This window comes from Notamacropus eugenii, chromosome 2, assembly GCF_028372415.1.
Source record: "Notamacropus eugenii isolate mMacEug1 chromosome 2, mMacEug1.pri_v2, whole genome shotgun sequence".
NCBI lineage: Eukaryota > Metazoa > Chordata > Mammalia > Diprotodontia > Macropodidae > Notamacropus > Notamacropus eugenii.
The window spans coordinates 462,858,400-462,882,996 of record NC_092873.1 but is presented as its reverse complement, the minus strand read 5'-3'; the positions used below and the strand labels follow the sequence as shown (position 1 = coordinate 462,882,996).

The following is a 24,597-nucleotide window of genomic DNA, read 5'->3' as shown; positions in this document are numbered from 1 at the left end:
TTCCATCAGAACCAGCAGGTGTGGCAGTTCAATTTGGGCTGCACAATTAATTCCACAAGCTTGCAGGATATCATTCAGCTTCTTGACCACAAATTGAAAGGTAAGCTCTGTTCCCTTAGCAAATATTTCAGGATCTACAGTGGCACCACTACTCGAACCCTTTTCCACATCCCACCATCATTATCTTCCTCCTCCTCCTCATCCAGGGGCTTAGATTTGGCCATGTTTTTTCTTGGCTTTGTTCTCTTGATTCTTCTCTGCAGCTTTCTCATCTGTGGTGCTTTCTTTTTTAAGGAATTTGGAAGTCAGTAAGGTATATTTCCCATCATTCTCCTCTGAGTCAGAGTCTGAGGAAGTAGAATCTGAACCCCAGTCTTCAACATAGTCCTGATCTTTATCCTCCATCTTCTTGAGGAACTTGAAACTTTCCCCATGGTGCCTCAGATTTCTTTGGGAACCTTGTGGCACTAAGAATATCCTCATCCTCATCTGAAGAGGAAGAACCTTCTGGTCTCCTTGTTTCTCTTGGCATTCTCATCTGTAGACTGCCTGGCTTCTGCTTATAGTCAGTGATCTGGGCTTCTTGATCCTGATTATATTTACATATCTTCTGACACACAGGACTCGGAGCCTTGGCACGGTTCTTGTTCATCTTCTTTCCCTTCTTGCCTTTCTACAGCACATTGGGATGGTCTTCTAGGTCAGCAAGGATGCAAATGTAGAATCAGGGGACAACCTTTTTGTCCCCAATGCTCTGGGCCTTTCCAAATGCCTTTCCCAGGAGTTCAAATCCTCAAGACGTTTAGTGACACCCTGAATTTTCATGGATGGTCTAGATGGTCTAAATAGGGTTGATCAGCAACTCAAACCTTTTGTCCTTAGCACTTCAAACAACCATTTGATGTCCTCCCCATCCTCATTCATCAGCAATGGCTATTTGCCATAGTTGTCCTCTCCATGGGCTTGGGTACCAGCTCTTCCCTAGACACTTCCCTGGACAAATGATTCTGACTCATCATCCAGGCTACTGGTAAAAGTAAACAGCGACACGGCAGCAGGTGTTCAGGAGGTGACAGACCAGATGGGACATGGATGTGGGCTAGACCAGCTTGGCCAAGGGCATGCTGTTGAAAGGTGACCTCTGAAATGACCACAGTGGTTGTTTGCTGAACTACATATCTTTGTCAACTACAGCTTCCTGGCCCAGAGAGCCACCATTGTAGTGGACCGCTGCCTTCAGGTCATGGATGAACGAGAGCTGATCCTCCCTCTCCTCCTCTCTGTATTCTTTCTAAGTCCTCCTCCTTTGATCCATGGTGGCCTCCTATATTTATTTTCTTTCAAGCCCTGGGCATGATGTCAATATTTATTTTAATGGATGCTCAGGATAATTATAGACTAGTTCAGGGACATCTCCACACTGGGGCATTTGGGAGTAATGTGCCATTTGTGTATATTTTGATTTCAGGTGTAAGTTCTCTCTTCCCTTCCAATTACTTACATTTTTCTGCATCTCACAACTCCTTATGACCCCGGGACTTAGATCTGGAAATGACTTCCCTGATCATCTGTTCAGCTTCTCATTATGCACATGGGTAAACTGAGGCAAAAAAAGATGAATCAATTTGCCCATTCATCTAGTCATAGCAGAGCTAGGAGTAGAAGAAACCAGGACTTCTGACTTCAAATGCAGCTTCTCACAATGTACTATCTCTCACCTTCTGGTGTACCATTTGCTCCTGGCTGTCAGCTACCTTGAGACAAACGGACTATCTCTCTACAAGCCAGGTATCCCTACTGAATAAAAGGTCATACCAGAAAATGACAATACCCACTGGAATCTGGTTGTACTGAGTCACAGAGAAGAAGATGCCTGTAAGTAGAGTGTAAACAAGAGTTTCTCCTCCAACAATGCCTCCTATAGACCATAGGCTCCTAGTTTCCACTGGTCAGCCACATACTACTCCCATGACCAACTACTTTCCAGTCTCAGCAGTTCAACCCTCTTTCTCCTTGGAGAAATGCAAAGGAAGTGGTCCAATTGGAAAAATAGCAACTATGAGGTACTATGTTAAAATGGCCAGAACACTGGATTTTGAATCCAGGGCTTGGATTAAAATTCCACCTCTGATATTTATTACATGTGACCTTAAATTGACCTCCAAGGGCCTCAGTTTTCTTGCCTGTCAAATGAGGAAGCTGGACTACATGAATCTTGAGGTTCCTTCCAGCTCTCACTTTATAATGCCATGCTAAGATTTCTAGCTATAATCCTCCATGCCAGACCGATTACAACAACCTAATCCACTAATCTTTGCTTCCCATACTACTGAAACAGAAAGACTGGACCTGTATTGAGTTTGTTCTCAGTCCACAAGGTATCCCCACAAGTGAAGGGGCAATTGTCAGAGCTGTAGAAAGATGGAGTATATAAAGTCATCACAGTGCTAATTCACACACCAATTGAAATCTTATGAACTTGGTCATACAAACAAAATGGAATGAGGTAGTTCTTGCTTGGGAGGAGGAAATCCCCTGGAAGTGAAGCTTTAGGGAGGTGCAGCACATAAGCCACTGTTCAAATCAGGAGGGGTGGACTTGACTCCTAATTGTCTAAACAGTGCCTTCCTGGTAGCTTTAGTAGAGGGTGTTGGGAATTACCACTTACCTTGGTATTTATGATGCTACTGGCTGGTTTCTGTTGATGAGGAAGTAACATTCCAAGAGTAGGGGTGCAGGAAAGGGCACTCCCTCTGCCCTGAAGGCTCTCTATTACTCCACCTTGTTGCAATCACTCATGATAAAATAGGCTGGAAAGCTGGAGGGAAGAGACAATTGTGTACTCTCATTATAGGAAAAACAAATCTTTTCTGAGTTGTTCCTGGTATTTGTCATAGATGAGGCATCTATGGCAGGTAACAATGAATATGTCCTATATACTCCTGTTTATTTTTATATTTCCAGTCACTTTTCATAGAGTCACAGCACCCCAGACTTGGAAGAGACCCTAGAGAGCATCTAGACCAAGCCATAGCTGAACAAGAATCCTGCCAATAATATACCTGGCACCTAGTCATGTGCAGTTACATATATTGTCTCATTTGATCTTTAGAGACACCCCGTGAGGAAGGTTCTATTAGCCTCATGTCACAAATGAGGCAACTGAGACCCAGAGAGGTCAATCTGTCCAGGTCAAATAGTAACTGAGGGGGGATATGAACTCATGTCTTCCTAACTAGGATCAGCACTCTATTCACTATGCTACCTAGATTACTTGCTGGTGCAGTAGAAAAAGCATACATTCTGGAGTCAGAGGATCTGAATTTAAATCCTGACTCTCATATTTATTCCCATGACTTGGAGCAAAGTCATGAAGGAAAAAGCCAGGGGATAGATGGACGAGTTGATTTCCAAGTTCCCATCCATGACCTTATTAAAAAGATGCCTTCTAGCTCTCAGTCAATGACCCTGTGATCCTTGTCTAGTCACATTTGTTTCTAAAAAGTACCAGAAGGGAAAGACAGAAAGAAAAGAGGATGGAATCTATGCAGTCTTTTTCTTTAAGAATTTTTTATTTTTTTCTCAATTGCACACAAAAACAATTTTTTAAAATTCGTATATTTGTGTGTTCCAAAACTCCCCTGTCCCCTTGAGAAAGCAATCACTTTCATATAAATTAAACATGCACAATCATGCAAAACATTTCCATATTAGTCATATTGCAAAAGAGAACACAGAACAAAAAAAACGTTATGAAAGTATGCTTTGATCTGCATTCAGACTCCTTCAATTCTTTCACTGGAGGTAGACAGCATTTTTCAACCTAAGTCCTTCAGAATTGTCTCTACATAGATTTGAGAAAGTCTCTCTTTTTGTTGAGTTTTTTAAAATTAGGGGTTTTTTTAGTTATCAAGCATTTATTTTTTTCTCTCATCTCTCTCATCTCTCTCTCTCCTCACTGGAAAAAAAAAATAATGTCCCTGTAACAAATAAGTATAATCCCAATGTTAACCATGATCAACAATGTACATCTCATTCTGCATCTTGAGGTGGGCAGCATTCTCTTTCTCATCAATCCTTTGGAATTATGGTTGATCATTGCCTTGATGAGAGTTCTTAAGTCTTTCAAAATTATTCATTTTATAAGTCTGATGTTAAAGTATCAGTTGTTCATCTGATTGTGATCATTTCACTCTGCCTCAGCATACATCTTCCTGAGTATTTCTGAAATTGACTTGTATTTGCATTTCCAGCTTGGTTGGACTTGACTGCTTAGGAAGGAGAGGTATAGCTAATTCCATTAAAACTCTCCAAACAACTCCCAGGCTGGCCTGGCCTGGTCTGCCTGCTGGGAAAGGAATAAAATGCCACTCTATCCTATTTGCTTCACAGGTAACCTGTCAGAAGGGCCTAATAGCCTAAGAGGACTCTGTTCTGAGTCTGAACCTCTGGGAAAAATAACCTACCTGAGCTCATTCCTTCATGATTAACAAACTCCTTTCTCCTCATACCCTTCCCTATCTCAGCGATTGACTCCCTGGCTGTCGTTACTCAAACACATTCATTCCTCACTACCCACTCCCTTATTCCCACTCCACTCAACATACTTCCCCCAAGTCTCCCTCTAAAGATACCCAATCCTTCACTATGCTCTCTAGAATGTCTGCTCCATAAGTAACAAATTTGATTTTATCTTATACCATTTGCTTTCCTACTCCTTCCATCTTCTGTCTTTCCCTGAGACCTGGTTCCATCCTGGTGACACAGTATTCCTGGCCACATTCTCCCCTACTGGTTGCATGTTCACTCATCTCTTCCCATCTCATTTTCCCCCAGTCCAACTTGTGGAGGTAAGGTAATTGGAATACTCTTTACTTCCCCTATTGCCATTCTCAAGTTTTCCTTCCTCTTCATCTCACATCACCCAGATGCTTTGTGTCGCTATATCCTCCTTTGTTCCTGTCTCACACAGAGATGATACTTCTCCTTGCCAAGACAAAGCCCTCTACATGCATAAGTGATCCAATTCCACCCCATCTTCTCCCTCTACTAGATCCACTCATCTTCAGTCTCTGCCTACTGGCCACTTCTCTCCTACTTACAAATATGCACATTCTCCCCCATTCCCATCCTCAAAAAAATTGCTCACTTGATCCATTCATCTATGCTAGGTAACATCCAATTTATGACTAAACTCCTTTAAAAGGCCACCCACTTCCTTTCCTCCTCTCACTGTTTTCACAATCCTCTGCAATCTGGTTTTTAGCTGCAATTACTCTCTCCAAAAATACCAATGATCTCTTAATTGCCAAACCCAATAGCTTTTTCTGAAGAATCACATATGACTGAAAAACAAAACAGCCTTTTTAAAAATCCTCCTCCTTGATTTTTGACACTTGATTACCCTCTACTCCTTGACACTCCCTTTTTAGGTTTCCATGATAGCACTATTCTCTTGGTGCTCCTACCTCTCTGGTCACTCTTTCTTCATCCAGGGTCATATCCACTAATGGTACGTGGACTCCACTACTCTGTCCTGGGCCCTTTCTCCTCTCCCTCTATACCATTTCTTCTGGGTATCTCAGTTGCTCCCATGGATTCTATTATTGCCTCCATGTTGATGATTCACAGATCTACTCATCCAGCACTAAACTCTCTCCTAACCTCCAGACTCACATCTCCAACTGCCTGTTGGACATCTTGAATTGTATGTCCCATAGACATCTTAAACTTAACATGTCTAAAACTAAACTCTATTATTTTACCAAAGAGTTCTTCTGAGGATCAGATAAAATATTTGCAAAAAGCACAGAACTTGGCACAAAGTCAGTGCTATTTAAAATCTTATTCCTTTTCATCCCTCCCTTCTTCCCTTCTTTTCCCTCTTTCTTCTCTTTCCTTCCTTTTGTATCCCCATTCCCTTTCTACCCAAGCTTTTCCCTCTTCATTTCTTATTACTATGGAGGGAACCACTCTCTTCCTGGTCACTCAAGACTGGACTTTTCAGTCTCTTACTCATATCCAATTTGTTGCTATACCCTGTGAACATTTTTTATTTTAGTTTTATGTCTTTTTTTACATCAAAATTTTCCCCAGTATCTCTCTCCCTTACTCTTTTCAGAGTCATCCTACGTAACAAAGTATTTTTTAAAAAGGAGAAACTATCAGTGTTGTACAGTTATATCCAACTCTTCATGACTCCATTTGGGGTATGTTTTTGTTTTTTGGCAAAAATGCCAAGCTGGTTGGCCATTTCCTTCTCCAGCTCATTTTACAGATGAGGAAATGGAGGCACATGGAGTTAAGTGACTCACCCAGGGTCACACAGCTAACAAGTGTCTCAAGCCAGATTTGAATTCAGGAGGATAAGTCTTCCTGAGTTCAGGTTCAATATTCCATATATCACCTAGCTGCCCTAAATTTAAGAAAAATCAGTACAACCAATCAGAACAATGGAAAAGTCTAAAAACATGTCATAGGCAACATCAGTAGACCTCCCACCTCCATGAAAAGGTGGGCTGGGAATACCCTTTTATATCTTTTCTTCAGTCATACTTTATCTTGGTAATTTTGCTACCTTCATTTGATGCTTTTGTGTGCACGTGACTATTCTTTCCATTAGCATTGTTGTGGCTATTGTGCATCTTTCTGGGAAGGTTCTGCTTACCTCATTCTGCATCTCTTTCTGCACTTCTCTGCATTCATCACATTATTTTTTAATATCCATTTTATAATATACATTACAAGGCTCCTAATCCTTTTCTACTTTAAATCTGTTTTAATTTCACTTATTTACAGATTAAATGTATTAAATTTTATATAGGTATTATAGCCTTCGGTGAAAATCTCACTGTAAAAAAATTGCAAAGCGTCCATTGACCAACTTAATTGTGAGTCAAGTTCCTTTCAATGGTAAAGATCTTTAAGGGTTATCCTCATAAATTTGTTGTCTGTTTGGATAGTATAAAATTATTTAATTTTACAAAGTTATTGAATACTTTTTTCAATTCTATTCATTTTTGGTTCATAATATATTTTGGATCCTCTTGGCCAAGCTAGTTCGATCTTTTGCTGACCCTACCTCATTCTGACTGTGTATAGTTTACAGTATACTTACATTGTATAGTTTTTTCATTTATACTTCCCCATCTAGACTGTTGATTCTTCAAAAGTAGGGATAATATATCACATTTATGCAGCACTTTAGGGATGTGTCATCATATAACACTATATAAAAGTGAGCTATTATTATCTTCCAAAGGGGAATACTTTTTAAGTTGGTTTCTTTAACTTTTTTGAGCAGCTTTGCACAAACCCTCCAGTCAGTGTCCTCTATGCACTAGTCATGCTTTCCAGCGAGTTGATGGGAGCGTTCAGCCACGGAAATAGATAAATGTCATCCTTCGTGGCCATTCCCTTTGCTTGCACAAAGATGAGAGAACAAGCAACTCCATGAGAGGAAGAACAACTTATCAATGTGAATGCTTGCTTGATAGATATTTACTCCAGTGAAACCAAGAGGAAATAATGTGTTCAGGCTCACCACCTCAGATTGGGAATACTTGTTTCAAGCTGAAGACAAAGATGATGTGTTAGCCTGGATCAAGACCGTCCAGGAAAGCAGCAACCTCAGTGAAGAGGTACGTTGTTCTGAGAGGGTCCCAGGATTTCAGTCTGGAGAGCCTTTATTTTATATGCCATTTGCTATAAAACTCCTGATGGTGAGGGGGAAAACAACTGCATCCCTGTTGGACTGTTCATCAAGAGACTGACTGTCACTATAGCTTCTCTGTTTTTTGTTTTCTCTCTAATGGGAAGATTATTTCGTAAGATTTTTTGTGAGGAGCAAGGAATTTTATAGAATCTCAGAGTTGAGAAGGACCTCAGAGATATTCTCATCTTGTTCATATCTGAGGGTAGAAACTCCCACCATATATCCCTGACAACATTTCCAGTGATATTTCCTTCCCAGGTAGCACATTTCTTTTTTGCATGCCTCCCATATTTGGAAGGTTTCTCCCTCTGTAGAACATACCTATTGGTCCTTGTTCTGCACCTCTCACACACACACCCTTTTCACAAAATAACCTTTCAATTAGTTTCAAACGTGTACTCAAGATAATGGACAGAAGGCACTGTGAAAATGCACCATTATTGTGGTTATGACCATTAACAGAATTCTGCCAGAAAACTGAGGCTACTTGGGAAACTCAAACCAAGCTAGTTCTATGCCTTCTCCCATTTTTGTCTGCTGGGGTAAGATGTTCTCAGCTCATGTTGGAATGCCACCAGTGAAAGAAACTTGCTGCTTAAGGCAGACATGTCTGATTCCTCAGGGGCCTGCTCTCACTTTACTAACTGTTGGAGAATGCAAGGAGGGAAGGTAAGAGCTTGTCTAGGGTTTCTTTCTCCTACTCAGGTTTAGAAAAGCTGGTGTTCTTTGTCCAAGGTCATGCAAAGAATAAGTCCCAGAATCTGAGTCATCCAAATCTTACTCTGCTGTTTTCCAAATGCTTTCTGTGTTTTCAAAAATCATAGTATCCCCTTGACAAATATGGATTGTGGCTCAACCTCTGAGGACTACAGGCCACACTCTGAGCCCCTGTGGTTGCAGAGCAGGAATCTATATTTGTTGAATGATCTCCATTCTCTGACAATATCACACATCTTTTCTGGCAGCCAGACTTCAAGAGCATCGAACAAAGAAGAAGCAGAGGCTGGCAAGGCCAGGAAGTTTCCTTCCTTACCAGAGCCTTGGTACCTCACCTTCAACTGTGGGCTGCTATCACAGCAACCAGTCCAAGAACTATGGTCATGGGTGGGGCATTAATCCATTCCACAGAAACCAGTCCAGGAACTGCCAGCCAGCCTTTGCAGGTACCTCTTCCTCTGGCCCTGAGAGAACAAGCTAGCTGGGCCTGGCCTCAGGTTCTCAACCTTCCTTACTTCCTCACCTGGAGAAAGCCCAGCTCCACCATTTCTTACAGTGTAGTAATAGTCCATTACATTCATGTACCACAATTTATTTAGCCATTCTGCAATTCATAGGAATCTATATCTCACCAATTCCTTGCTATCACAAAAAGTGCTATTATAATGTTTTTGATGAATATGTGAACTGTCTTCTTATCAATGCTTCTTTGTGCTCCAAGTCATTGTAGATATGAATTTTGACCTAGAATCTCTGGGGTTAAATCAATGGAACCTAAAATTTTTAGTAATTTTGTTTGCATAATTCCAAATTGCTCCCCAAATGGTTGTACCAGTTAATAGCTCCATCAACAATGCATTAGTATGCATATCATCCCACAATCCCTCCAACATATACTATTGCTGTTTTTTGCATCTATTCAAATTTGTAGGGTGTGAGGTAAAACCTCAGCATTACTTTGATTTACATCTCTCATTATTATAAATCTTTTGTTTTTCCGAATAAGTTTTGTTATGATTTTGTCAAGTTCTACAAGTATCCCCTTCAACTAGCACTATTTATTAGTTTCACATTTTCATTTTCTGTACCCGTTTCCAGAGAGAATTTGTTTCTTTCACTCTCTTCACTATCCCATCCTCCCTTTCTGTCTACTCTAGACCCTCTTTTTCTGGTTCATGGCCCCTATGCTTATCTAGTTCCTCTCTATTCTTGGCATTCCTCATCAAGTCAAAACTTCCACAGTACCCATGCTAGCTACCTATAAGCAATCTCTGCCTCTACTTTTTAGATTTTGCCTCCATCTTGCATTTTCCATTGTGACTCATTCCAAGGAAAATGCCTCTTCCTGAAAAGAGAAGACACTTGCCCCATAGCAGAATGTCTCTCCCTACTCCGATATCCCTGATTATGCAGCCCACCACTGACATGTATCCTCCTCTTGGTCTCCTCTTTTTCCCACTTGCAATGAAATTTCTTCCCTGAGTCCTTATGCTTCCACTATTTCAAGTGCCAGTTGACCCCAGGAATTTCAATTTCCCCTTTCCCAAGTCCTTGCAGACAGCTCCCAGTACGATCTCCCTTCACAGAACCTCTCTTCACTCACCACCAAAACAAGGCCACCTCTTATTTCCCTTTTTAATCATTTTCCCCATCTCTATGCCCCCACAGGCCTCCTCTTCTTGACAGACCAAGGGAATCACCTTCCTCACACTACAAGACCTTAACTTGACCAATTGCATGTCCTCCATCTCCACTCTCCACTTCTCCATACATCCTCCCATTTTGTAATTTGACAGCCCCCCAAAATGGATTCACGTGTAGGCAGGGTACCACAAGCTCAGTCTATAATGCTCCAGGCCTACCTCTCCACCATTACTGCCCTCTGACTTTCACCTTCATCTTGATTCCTTGCGTGCATGTCTTCTCTCAACATACAAGAAGCCTCTTCATGGTCCCTCTCCTGTCACTCTGTTATTGCCATCCTTGGCCACTATATTTATCTACCCTTGCGCTCTGTTGTCTGAGGAGTTTGAGAAGCAGATAATCTCTTTGGGCCTGGTTTTCTCTCTAAGAATGTTTCAAATTCCTCCTTGTTATTGAATATACATCTCTATCTATCTATCTATCTATCTATCTATCTATCTATCTATCTATCTATCTACCTATCTATCTATATCTATCTATCTGTCTATCTATCTCTCCATCTGTCTATCATCTATCTATGTCATCTATCTGTGTCATCTATCTGTCTATCTATCTGTGTCATCTATCTATCTATCTATCTATCTATCTATCTATCTATCTATCTATCTATCTATCTACCAGTCTGTCTGTCTATCTATCTATGGTTAAGCCTAGATTTGTAGGATAGGTCAGCATGAGCTGCATCTTCATATTCTTTTTATTGGCCCCTTTGTTCCCTGTATTAAGAATTTCTGGACATTTTTCTTGTATCATATCTTGCATTATGGTGTTGAGGTTTTTTGACTTTTCATATTCCTCTGGGAGATCTATGAGTCTGAGGTTGTCTATATGCATCCTGTCTTCAAGAATCAATATGTTTTGCTTATACAAAAATGTTTCCTTTTAAAGTTATTGTTTTTTTCTTTTTTCTTTGAGATTGTCCTTTACTCCTGTGAATTTATATTCTTAATCATTTGTTCTCTCTCTCTCTTTCTCTCTCCCCCTCCCCCACCCCTCTGTCTCTCTCTCTCTGTCTCTGTCTCTCTCTGTCTCTGTCTCTCTCTGTCTCTCTGTCTCTCTGTCTCTCTCTCTCTCTCTCTCTCTCTCCCCCTCTTCCCCCCACTCTGTCTCTCTGTCTCTATGTCTGTCTGTCTCTCTTATGAGACTTGCCACCATGGATTCAAATTTTTCTATTCTGCTAATTTCGGCTGTGCAGACCATACATTCTGCTCTCCCAATTCTCATTTCTCTTTCCAGCCTTTCAGGAGCAGCATGTTATGAGTCCATGCTCTCCTCAAAGTCCATGGGGTCCTCTGCACTGTAAGTTGTTGAATAATTTTCCTTTGTTTTGCAGTGTTTATTCATAAATGCCTCAATTCATTTACTAGATCTGGAGGCCATATTTCCTTTGGCTACTAATATCTTCATTATTGGTTTATCTGCTTATACTAAAGGTCTTTGAGTTTTCTTTCTCCTGAAATCATTGGTAATTTTAGTCTCTTTCCCCCTTTTTTCACCTATTGGTAAATTCCTGACTTTGCCCCCCTCTAATGGTGGTTTCCCTAGGGGCTGGATCTTAAAGCATCTCAGCTCCATTTCTTGCTGGGAATTCACATTTTAAGTTTCTGTCCCAGTGAGTCTTTGGAGGGACAGAACTGGCTGGAGCTGGATGCTGAAATCTCTCCTTTGGCCTTAATGGCCTACACACCCAGTGTCCTGTTGTGTTCCCTCTGTTCTCCTGAGCACTGCTGCATGGCTGCTATCCTAGCCTGGGCAAATTTCTGCCACTTGAAGTTTGGATCTCCCTGGTCCTGGGAAAAGGCAGGGGTCAGTTTATAGGGTTGAATGCTATTGAGAGTCCAGATATTACCATTACCTCTGTTCCTGTAGAGCTCTATTGCAGTACAAAGTGCCATCAATGCACTATCATGGTCTCAGCAAATTTCTACAGTTTGGAATTTGGATCTCCAAACACTAGAAAGAAGGGTAGGAAGGCTAGGGTATGCAACTACATGCTATTGCAAGCCCTTGGGTTGAAGAGTGCAGACTTGCTGCCAGGAGCATGGTTAGGGAATGGGGAGGGGTACTGAGTGATCATGAGTTATACATTAGTTCGTGAAATTTTTACTTTCTTTGGGTTCTGAGTGTCCCAGACCATGGAGAGAGCCATCACTGGCTCATAATTTCTATTTTGGAGAGGTTTAAGAGCTTATAAGCATTAGAGAAAATTCCTCTATTTTGTTGTCTACATAATATAGAAGTCCATTTTTATCTTTATAACCTCTCTTGTATTAACCTCCCCCAACCTGCTTACAAGGCCACCACTCAGATACAGGCCCTCATCAACTCATTCCTGGACTATTGCAATATCCTTCTGGTTGGTCTGCCTGCTCCAAGTCTCTTCCCACTCCTATCCAACCTCCACTCAGTTGTCAAACTGATCTTCCTAAAGCATAGGTCTGACTATGTCATCCCTCTAGTCAGCAAAATCCAGTGGGTCTCCATCACTTTCAGAACCATATACAAAATCCTGTGTTTGGCATTCCAGTTCTTCATAATCTGACCTCTTCCTCCTTTTCCAGTCTCCTCAGAGCAGGAGCTCTCCTACTCCCCAGAGCTCTGGGATGTAGTGATGCTCACCTCCTGGTTGTTCCTTTAGCAACATCCTTTATAACCCATCTCTGAGCATTTTCACTTGGTGTCCTCCTTTCAAGTCTATCCTCATCTCTGCATCCTGACTTCTTTGGCCTCCTCCACACCCCAACTAAAATCCCACCTTCTGTAAGGAGGTGATTCCCCTGATTATCTCCAATTTATCCTGTATGTATCCTGTTTATACATAGCTGTTTGCATGTCCCAACCCCCTCCTCCCTAATTACATTGTGATATCCTTGAGAATAGTGACTGGCTTTTGCCTTTTTGTTTGTTTACAGTCCCAAGGACCCTCACAGTACCTGGAACATAGAAAATGCTTAATAAATGTTTGTTGTCTTGACCTACAGTGCAGTAGGATTCCACTATATTCAAATACTATCAGTTGTTCGGCCACTCCCCAGGTAATGGGCATCCACTTTTTTTGACATCACAAAGCGAGCTGTTGTATATGTTTTTTGTACATATAAAAGCTTTGGTTCATTTTTTTTTTAGTTTTTTGGGGAGTAATAGGCCCAGTAGTGGTATTGCTGGGCCCACGGGTGTGTACAGTTTAGTAACTATTACAGCATAGTTCCAAATGTTATCCAGAATGACAAGAACAACTCACAACTCTATCAATGCTGCGTCAATGAGATTATTCTCCTGTCTCCCCTAAATTTGTCATTTCCCTTTCTGGTCCAGCTTGCCAGTCTGATAAGTGTGAAGGAGAAACTCAAGAGTTTCTTTAAATTGCGTTTCTCTAATTATTAGCAATTAATAGGAAATTTTTCATATGGTTATAATTAGCAAGAATTTCTTCCCTTGAGAACTACCTATTCTTATGCTTTGACAATTCATCAATTGAGAAATAGCTCTTGTTCTTATAAATTTTCATCAGTTCCTTAATAACTGATAAGACCTTTATCAGAGAAAGTTGCTACAAAGGTTTTTTTTTCTCATTTAACTCTTTCCTTTCTAATTTTCATTGCACTGTATTTGTGAGAAAAAAAACATTTTGAATTTTATGTATTTCCCTCCATCCTATTATCTTTCTGTTTCCTCACTTTGCTCTCTGCTACCTCTTCACATAGAAGATGGGTATGTGGCAGGAGTAAGTTCAGTGTGACCAATGCTCTATGTTTAATGCAAAGTTCCCCTCTTCCCTTCCCCTCACAAATCACAGGTTCCTAGCCTGTTTTCCTTTACTATTAAAAGTTATGATCTTCCCTATGAATTTAAACTTTTAACTTAAAGTTAAAGGTAAAATATTACCTTATGGATAATCCATCCCTAGATCTCCCCTTTCTCTTATTCTTGCTTTTCCCTTCTCCCTATTTCCTCCTATTTCTCAGAACCTCTCTCTCTCTCTCCCTCTCCCTCTCTCTCTCTGTCTCTCTGTCTCTCTGTCTTTCTGTCTCTCTGTCTTTCTGTCTCTCTCTCTCTCTCTCTCTCTCTCTCTCTCTCTCTCTCTCTCTCTCTCTCTGTATGTATGTATTCCACCTTCCTTTTGCTAGTTCAGATGACACAGGTGTTTAAGTGGCACACATTTCCTTCCTCATATCCTTCAACTTGTACCTCCTTTTATTTGAAGTAAGTTCTCTTTCTCCTTCTTCCTCTTTTCTTCTCTAGTATATGCCCTTTCCTTCCTCCTTCTTCCTTCTTTTAATATCATCCAAACATAAAATCACTCCAGGGCCCTCCATCTTTGACACTACAGTGGTTAAGAGATGCCTGTGTCATCTCTTCTTCCACCCATTAGAGTGCAAATCCTTACTCCTTTTAAAGTCTTGTCCAAATGCTAACTTGTATTTACCTTTTCCGTATTTCCAAATCTTTTAATTAGCTCCATTATTTTCATCTCATTTCACCTCCATTTCACTAAAGGACAGCTTTTCCTCTACACGTTTTGCTGGGTAACTTGTTCTTGACTGTAATCCTGTATCTTTCACCTTTTGGAATATTATATCCCATGCCTTCTATTCCTTTTTAGTTGTAGCTGCTAAATCTGCATGTGATCTTGATTGTGCTTCTTCAGGGCTGGCACACTTTCTTTTTGGTTGCTTACACCCAGAAATTCTGGATTTTCATTTTGGCATTCCTGGTAGTTTTCATTTTGGAGTTTCTCTCAAAAGGTGACCAACAGGTTCCTTTCCACCTATACAGCAACACGTTTGTAATTTATATTCTTTGACAGTTGCCTGAGAACATTAGGAGGGAAAGTAATCTGCCCAGAGTCACCCACCAGAGGCAAGACTTGAACTTGGGTCCTCTTGATTTCACAGCCATTCCTCTAGCCAAGCTGCCATGATCTCTCTCCTGTTTACACTCATTCAAAGTCCAGGGATAAAGGAGTTTGTGAACCTTCTACCGTTGGAGCAATTGGATTGATTTTGAAACCTCTACCAGGCTGCTTGGGGTTTTGAAAAGAACTTTGTGGGGATTTTATCCAGCAGGGCCAAACTAAACACTTTGTTCATGGTTTTTAGAAATCAACAGTAGCTTGGGAAATACTTTCCTGATTGTCTTTCCAGTTTTTCAGCCTTTATTCTTATAGTTTCTTTGATCTGGAAGGTCTTCTTAACCATCCTCAGAGACCAAACTCAAATGTCACCTTTTTCATGAAGCCAACTGCAACTACAAGTGACCCCTTCATCTCAGATCATAGTCCTCTGATGCATTTGACATGGATAGTCTCTCCAGTAACTCACACTACCAACCCTCCACGCTTTAGTATATATAGTCTTCATGAATTGCTATGGACCCAAAAGTTCACTACTTAGTGGTCAACTTTTTGGTGGATGAGCCTCTCCAAACTTATGTAACAGGGTACTTGGACAATAGATACACCATCTTTTCCCAGAGCACTACACAAATCCTTTCTAGCTTGCGACAAACCACTCATGCTTATGCCCTATTAATATAGTCTGGAGGAGTGAAGGTCACACCTCCATGCCATGATAGAGCATGGAAGAAGGATTTTAGTTATAGTTTATCCTCTAGCCTCAGTCTAATGTGGATTATAGCTAGCTTGAAATTAATACAGGTTTGAATAAAGTGAAATTCAATTTAGTGTAAATTACAAAAAGATACCATGTCACATTTAATGTGAGCCAAAATTCAATTAATGTGACATGGTATGAGCTTATTGAGTGTTTGAACACAGCCATGCATCCTCAGTCTACATTTGCCTATCATTGTGTATGGATGTGATGTACTTCAGCTGCATACCATATCAGCAACACTTGTGTTAATTTCTTTTAAAGAGCCTTTAACAAAATGGACAAAAGGAAGACTACTTCAGATGGGAACATTGCCAAGCATAAAAAAGCAAGATGCTTATTATTACATTAAGGCAAAAATTTTATGTAATTGAGTGACATGGTCATAGTCACTCTAAGATAGGGTAAGATGCTAGAATGCCTGAATCTATTATGGAATATTATGTAAAATGAAGGCAAAAATAAAAGAAAAAATGCAAAATTTCTTGAAATTTTTTTTTCCCATGTGTGTGATTTGCAAACAACTACAAGGAAGACAAGGGTTACAATGAGAGAAATGGAGCACCTTTTAGCCACGTGGATTAAAGATTGCAATAAAAAAGAAATGTTCCTTTTGGTAGAGTAACCATTCAGACAAAAGCTTCAGGTTTATGTAAGGCAGTGAAAGAAAACTTTTACTACTAATGTTGGTTGACCTGAATACTTTAAAAATAGTTCAATTGCATAATATTCAAATTATCAAGGAGGAAGGCAGTGCAGATAGAGATGCAGCCATACAGATGAGGACGTGGCAACTAAATGTCCTGATGTTTTGAACAAAGTAATCAGTGAAGGCGGACAATGTTTATCAACAAATTTTTAATGTGGATAAACAGGCTTATTCTGTTGCAAGGGGAGGGGGAATAACATATGGAACTTACATTTCTCAGAAAGGAAAAAAAACTCAGTCTGGATTTAAATTGTCTAGAGATTGCCTAATACTTTTATTAGAAGGTAATATAGAAAAATGAAACCAATGCTAGCTTATCAGTCTCGAAATCTTCACACTCTGGGAGGCTACAACCACTGATAACTTTCAGTTTTTCAGTTATCAAATAAAAAAGCATGAATGATTAAAAGTGATTTTGAAGAGTTGTTTTCAAGTTATTTTAGCTTGCCTGTTGAAAAATATCACAAGGGCAACAGTATTGCTGATTTTGGGTAATACCCCAGGTCATTCAACTGTACTTGGTTCATTGCATGAGAATGGGAGCATTCAAATTTGATGAGACACAGATAAAGCTCTCAGTGTCTACTAGTGTATATATGACAATTTAAAGAAAGATAAGACAGTTTGATTTATGCAGCTAAAATATTTTAAATGACAATAATTACATTTTTGTCATCAGTTTAGACTTATCTTTATATCTAATATTCAATGATTTTTAAATTTAACTTTTAAAGTTGTGCTTTCTATTAATTATTCTATTACTCTGTAATAAACTTGAATTAGAAATACATTTTGATTATTATCATGTAATAAAGAAAGCCTCATTTTTTAAAAAAAAATTTCATTGCATGTTTTTATTAGACTAGAACCGATTGTCATATTTTACATATATTTATAACTTTGAATAATGCAAATTTAAATAATGTGGCTATTTCATAGGACTCATTATTTGCTCTAATTGGGACATAATTTGTTGAATATGTGTCACCTTCCTTTCCTAGAATATTAGCCCTTAAAGTCAGGCACCCTATCTTCTTTATTTTTGTATACCCAGAACCTAGCAGGTTTCCTTGCACAAAAATAGTTTGTAATAAATGTTTGATGACTGAATGAAGGCATGTATATTTCAACAAATTAACAGCTTCACTAAAAGCATTAGATATATTTTAATTTGGGGCTAGAGAATATAGTATGAAATAGAAATATGTCAAGAGGAGGATGGGACTGATGACCTTTTAGGTGCTTTTCACTTAGAGATAAAGAAAGGCTATAGTGAATAAGAAGTGTGTCTTAAGTATTAACAACTGACACTGTGGGGTCCAGGAGCCTGGGGTGCTACAACCTTTTCCTCTCCACTAAGGACTCAGACATGCATATGGACCTGATTCAAAACTTGAGGCGCCTGGCCTCCAAATAAAGGAATGAGGTCTTCTTGTCTCATTGGCTTCTGTGTTCTTTACACATCAACCCTGAAACCCCAGGGGAAATTACTTAAAGATAGGTTTCAGCTGATGTCCAAGATCTACTCAAATGGGAGGAATAGAAAGCTACTCAACGTTTAATGTAAATCAGGTATAGGACAGCTATCTATTCCCTCCCCACAAAAGAAATGCTTAACAAACACAAAACCCACAAGCATGCACTGACAGAAAACTTCCCAAGCAAAATTAATAACATACTCTCCTGGGAGCAGGTTACTTCAAATATCAGTCCATGGTGCAGTCTGCAGGACTGTTGAATTAGGTATTTGACATTCCACTTTGGCCCTGCACTGTCCCAACAATTCCCTCCATTCCCATGTCTTCTGGCAAACCAGGCCAGAACTCGGGCTCATCCTCTTATTGGTGATCATTTTCTCCAAAAAGCACCAAAGTAATGGAAAAGGGTAACCCCACCTCCCAACCATATCTAACGAGGATTCAGATTCTCTAGACAACTAGAGCTCATGAGATGGTGGATAAGGCTGGATGTTTCCACAACTAATCAAAGAAACACAAAGCAAAATAGGCAGCTATTGCTCTAAAATACAATCTCAAGCTTTCTCAGGTAGGATATGTGCTTTAATTATCAAATACTCATAGTTTCCAAAAAGCTAAAGAGACAAGGAAGGGTCCCCTCCCCCACACCTTACAGGAGAGTTACTTGTCATACAGAAGAGTTGAAGGAAAAGAGAGAAACAGAGACCTGTCATCCCATTGTAAAGATCCACTGAATGAAATTGGGAGCCAGTCTCATCTGATGCAGACTACTGGGATGAGGGACCAAGGAACCACCTGGAGTTGGCTGTGTCATCCCGAAGAGATAAGCCCTCCATAGTTGAGCACATGTTTCCCTTAAATGGCCAGGTCACATTCATCTGTAGCTTTGTGGTAAAGCCCTGTAATGGTAAGCAAAATAGGATCTTTTGCTGTTTTTATTTTGGTATAATCAAGTGCCTCTGATTGAATCTTGCCTTTATCAATCAAGAGTCTTTACTAGGAGTAAAGTACAGAAACAAGAATTTCTTTAAGTAGAAACAGCATGTATAGTTGTATTGTTAATGTGATTAAAGGTCTTCCCCACCCATTAAGGGGCCTGACCATTAAGGGGAGCTTGATTAAGGAAGATTTGTGGAAAGGACCGAGCCTTTTACTAATGAAGCACTAGTTCTCAAGAGTTGTGATGCCCTCTGACTCTAAAAAAAGCTATAAATACTCTGAGTTGAGGTTTTACTTTGGGGTTAAGTTTTTGGTAAGGTGGTCTGAGTGCCAGATGAGGGCTCTGGGAAGCCGCTAAGGGCCCCCACCCCCAACCCTGGCTTTAAGAACCCAGATGCTGTGCTTCCCTCTCTGGTAAAGATGGTCAGGCAGCAGGTGAGGCAGAGGAAACCATGTCTGTTGATTACTTTAGGGCTTACTGCCTGGAACTGTTTGTTTTGCCAGATGAGGACTCTGGGAAGTCACTAAGGAGCCTCCCAGCTTTGAGAACCAAGATGTCGTGCTAACTATGGTTAGACAGCTGGGGTCCAATTGTCTGTTGATCGTTTGATTTCTCTGTATTTTCTTTGAAACTCAGGGTGTTGACTCCCTGAACTAACTGAATGATATATGTACTTGGTTAAAGAAATAATACATGTGCTTGATTAAAGTGATTGTTAACCCCTTGAAAGTTGTTTTCCTTTTATGAATGCAGATCTAAGAATCTGTGATAGAAGGCCCCCCTGTGCATGTTGGAGTGATTACTGCTACAAGCCCCTCTAGACTCAACTCCTCAGGTGTTCCATGGAGTGCATCTGACCTCCTCTCCTTTCTCTAAACATCATCTGAGTTTAAAATTAAGCCAAGAAATGTATTTCAAGAGAATGAGATTCCAGCAACACGTCCTCTAAAGAGAGAATTGTGTATAACTTTTGGGGTGAAAGGTTGCTATACAACCTCTTGAAAAGCAATTTTAGAAAATTTAAAAAGACAGGAAATATGTGGACTCTGTTCAAATACACAAAATGAAGGGAGGAAAGCAAAGAGGAAGTGATCACACCTGGCCAAATAAATTCAGAGAAGTTACCTGGACATGTAGGAAGACAGAACAATGAGACGTTATATTTATAACATTAGACAGGAAATAATTAAAGTGGAGTTCAGATTGTATGTGAGAAGAAAAGGAATACAAAGTAGCCAGGGTTGCAATGAGTACCAAAAGTCAACGCAGTCAGATAAATGAAGGGAAAACAGAATTCCCAAAGAACAGAGCTAGTGACTTGTGAAGAACCAACCTGTCAAGGACTACTTTGTGAGGAAAGTAAGCAGAAAGATATGGTATCTTTAGTGCCTTTCATCATAAGAAGGGTTGGTTGTGCTTGGAAGGGAGTCAGACTGTCTAATAAAAAGGTAGAAAATATGAAAGTAACCAAAAAGTAACCTATGAAACCTAATCTAAGTAGGACTTTTTGAATACAAAATCAAATGATGCCTGTTTAGGTGACCATGGTATCAGACCAAAACAAACTTATAAAAGAGGGAAACAAACCACTGGGATTATTGGGATTTAACACCAAGAAAGAGTAGAGCCTGGGAAATTCAAAGAGAAAGAGCCTTCCTTTTCTGATCATGCAGTGGCAATAGATGAAAGCAATTTTTCCAGAGTTGAGAAAGTTGGCAGCAGGATAAGGAAAATGAGCAAATTCCTGTCACAACAGGAAGGGATTCAAAAATATAAGAGGAACAATCCTGTGATCCTTTTCAAGATATCAGAGAGTGATGGGACATATTAAAGTAAAAAACATTTAAAGAAGAGGGCAAACCAAAGATTTTCAGAGTAGTGCAGACATTCATAGCTGTCGAGGCATACAACTCAGAGAAAGAAGTCTTTTTATATGAGGAAATTCAAACAGAAATAGTGTAAATCAAAGAAGAAATTAATGAATTGAGAAGAAAGAGTGATGAAAAAAGAAAAGTAAGACTCATCAAAAATAATGGCACTAGCAATTATCAGTCAAGGGTAATTCAATAGCCATGTATTGGGTCCACTGTGTGCAAAATGGTAAGATGGGCAAAATACTCACCCATTTTCAAGTGTAAAAGAGGAAGATGAAAAGATAATGGAGGGCTTAAAAGAGAGCAATGGACCAATAAAGTTTGAAATGAAAGACTGAATAACTCAAATGTTCATTATGGAACCTTTTCTGGGACCCAATGAGGTAAAGAAAGGAGACAGAGCTGTAGATTGATAATGTGGTCCAATTCAAGGATGAAATTGCTTTAACCATGATCACCAGAACTCAAGAGGCAGGTGCTACAATCTGGTTGCTAAAGGCAGAAGGAACTCCTTGGTTTGATGATTTTACAGCAGCATTCGTCAAACTTTTTTTAAAAACAAGTTTTTATTAATGTTATTTGATTGACATAATCTACATTTCTCAATGTATCCCATCCTCCCCACTCCCAACTCTGTTCCAAGAAGTCATCACTATATGATTAAAAAAATTTTTAAGGAGGGAAAGCAGCTCAGCAATCCAAGATATAGAAAATGTCTGGCACTAGTGATAGGTGCTTTTTCATATCTTTCTTCAAGGCCAAGTTCTGTTAGTTTAATTTTGATACATTCTGTTTTTTTATTATTTTGTTATTTTTTTCCATTTACATTATAGTCGTATATATTGTTTTCTTGGTCTTGTTTACTCATTGTGGCTTTTGAATGATACTCAAAAAAGGTTTTGTTGTCTGTTTTTCAGGCTAGCCATACAGATCCATTTGGGAGAGCCAACACTATGAAACAAAGAACATTAACAGTGTGTTTTATCAAAAGAAAATGGGAGGAGACTGGTTAACTGGAGGACTGGAGCATCACTCAACAGATTAGAGCTGTTTTGGTGAATCTAGCAAAGGCTATCAAGATTAGGAGAAGATATGATCATCACAAGGCACAGAAGGACACCATAAAGGATTGTGAAGGAGCTCATTGGTGACCTTCAACAAATCACAGGTAGATCAAACAAAGGATGGAGGTGGGAAGATAGTTATGATGTTCAGATGAAGAAAGCTATTGAGCAGACAAACTAGAATTTTCATTTTAAGACAGTAATGTGAAGATGTATGGAAAGGCAAGATGGCATAATGAACAGTGTGATGGAACTGGAGCATGTCGGACCATGGGCTCATATCCCACCTCTGACGCTTACTAGCTGTATGACTATGAGCAAGATACCTAACCTTTCTGTGCTCCAGGCATTTCTCTAAGATCTATTCACTAAGTTGTATCAGGCTTGGCAGAGGCAGCTCCCACACTCCTGGAATCACAGCTCCTTGGTATAGTGATTTTTTTTTAAATGGGTATGCTACCTCCCTCCCTTATTTGTAAGAGGGGAGGGGATTGGATAGACTATTACAGATACTTTCAAACATAGTCGATATTTGGGTTTTGCTGAACTGCTCTTTTTTTCTTTTATGTTGATCACTATAAGTAATTGTTCATCAGGTGGGAGGAAAATAACGTTTGGATAAGGTAATAATAAAAAAAACTATGCCAATACCAAAATAATTTTTTTAAGTGTGTGCTAAACTATTAAAATGTTATCAGCTCCCTATAACATTTTGTGGCAGCAAATCATGGAATATCTCCATCTTATTGCTTGTCCTTAGTTCTCAAATTTTTGAAGAGGACCATGATGACTTGCAGTTGAATTGGAATTAAATGAGGGAGGGCTTTGCAAAGTCACCAGACTTACTTTCTCCTCTAGAGTCATCTGGGTCCAGTAGTAAGATATAGATCAGGACAACTGGAGATGGCTCAGAATGTAGTGGGGGACCTTGGCCTTTTCATGCTAAGGTCTTCCCAGTTCTTACTTTGAGTGAGGCAACACTCATTCAGTGATTACACCTGGTTAAGAAATGAGCCAAGGCATGGTCCCATTGAAAAAAAACAAAATCAGTCTGGGAGAGGAAGAGCCTCAGGATATCTGACCAAAACAGAAATAATTACTATTTACATTCACTCTGAGTCATCAGGGCCCAAACAATTTCCACAAAGTGGCGCTTGGGCTAGGACCTATTGTTGACCAATCAGTAAGAGCCAGAGTGAATTGGGTCTAAAGCATGATTTTTAAGAAAGAAATCCAGTCAGTAAACCCCAAGATATCTTGCTAGGTTTCAGCCATCACAATTTCCTTTGTTTTGGGCAGAGCACCTGCAAGTAAGGGCATGATACCCCATGTAGACAGAGGGAGAGGAAGGAGAGAAGGGGAGGAAGAGAAGAGAGGAAAAGAGAGGACAGGAGAGTCAGAATTGTAAGCGATCCAAAGGGTAGTTGAGAATTGTCTCTTTGGTTGTAATTTGACTGTAGCATGTCACCGATGATATCTTGGATACAAGAAGTGGTATAAAAATGTCCACAAGGTCACTTAAACTTGTACAAGAGTTGGGTTAATCATGAAGCAAGAGAAGATAGCAGATAAACAGACCACATGTTGTACTGAGATCCATGAATCCAATTTTAATTTAACAAGCACTTATTAAGAATATATTATATGCAAAGCACTAGAAATATTCAAAAGGACCATAGGAAGATCTCCAGCATGTTGGGTAGGTCCTATATGGTAGATATAGGGAAAGGCATGGACAAGAATGCACAGGATAAGATGTGGTTAAGTTGCATCTTACCAGGAGGACCCACAGTGATAAATCATTGATGGATGTCATTACCTGTTCCATGGATTAGTGAAAGAAGTAAAACTAAAAAGGGAAGAAACCCAAGTCTATTTATGTAGCCCCATTGCCATGGGCCACAGTCTTTAGACTCACATAAAAATTGATGACAAAATATGAGAGAATTAGGGAATAAAGATATGAAAATTTTCTGTTTATATTGTGTCTTAAGGCTTACAAAATAATTTACATACTTAGTGAGTGGCCATCCCTTTCCTCTCTCCCTCTCTATTCCCTTACCCTCAACCCCACTTTTCTCTGTCTCTCTCCCTCCCTCTCTCTCTCTTTCTCTATCTCTCTCTCTGTCTCTGTTTCTCTCTCTCCTCCTCCTCCTCCTCCTCCTCCTCTCTGTTTCTCTCTCTGTCTCTCTCTCCGTCTCTCTCTCTCTCTGTCTCTCTCTCAGCTTGCTTCTCTCCTACCCCTAACATGTCTTTGCACTGGCAGAGGGGACAGCTTCTACACCTACCCTCAGAGTTCTAAGGGTAATCCTGATGGGTAGCTACTCTCCTAACGCTGTAGTTCCTGAGCCTCCACCAGTGTACTTTCCATTAACAAGTCAGCCAGCTGACTCAATTAACTCTTAACAAAAAGTATTTACTCAAAAGGCAGAGAAAGAATAATATTTAGTTAACACATTGTCCATAAACCTAGGGCATGCTCTGGGGCCAATACACACAGTGCCCATGGGAGAGAGTGGACACTAAGTACCAGGGTAATGCGGTACACACAGGTGTAAGGAATGCATGTGGCCAGAGCAACTCACAACTCTGGGACTTCTGGCCTCAGTTTCCTCCTAAAGACCATGCTTACAAAGCTCACTGGTCCATGTGGTATCTGAGAGGGGTTTGTGTCTTGAATGAGCTGGTTTGCTGCTGCTCCATCACTGGACTAGCCCAAGATGCTCCTGTGCCAAGGCCTCTTCTTTATGGGGGGCAGAGGACAGAGACCCTTCCTCACCCTGGG

At 40.0% G+C, this 24,597-nt stretch overlaps 1 pseudogene; it reads right to left on the bottom strand.

Moving 5' to 3' along the window:
• LOC140529653 (eukaryotic translation initiation factor 3 subunit C-like protein) overlaps positions 1 to 24,597 on the bottom strand; it is a 31,786-nt pseudogene extending 7,189 nt beyond the window's left edge.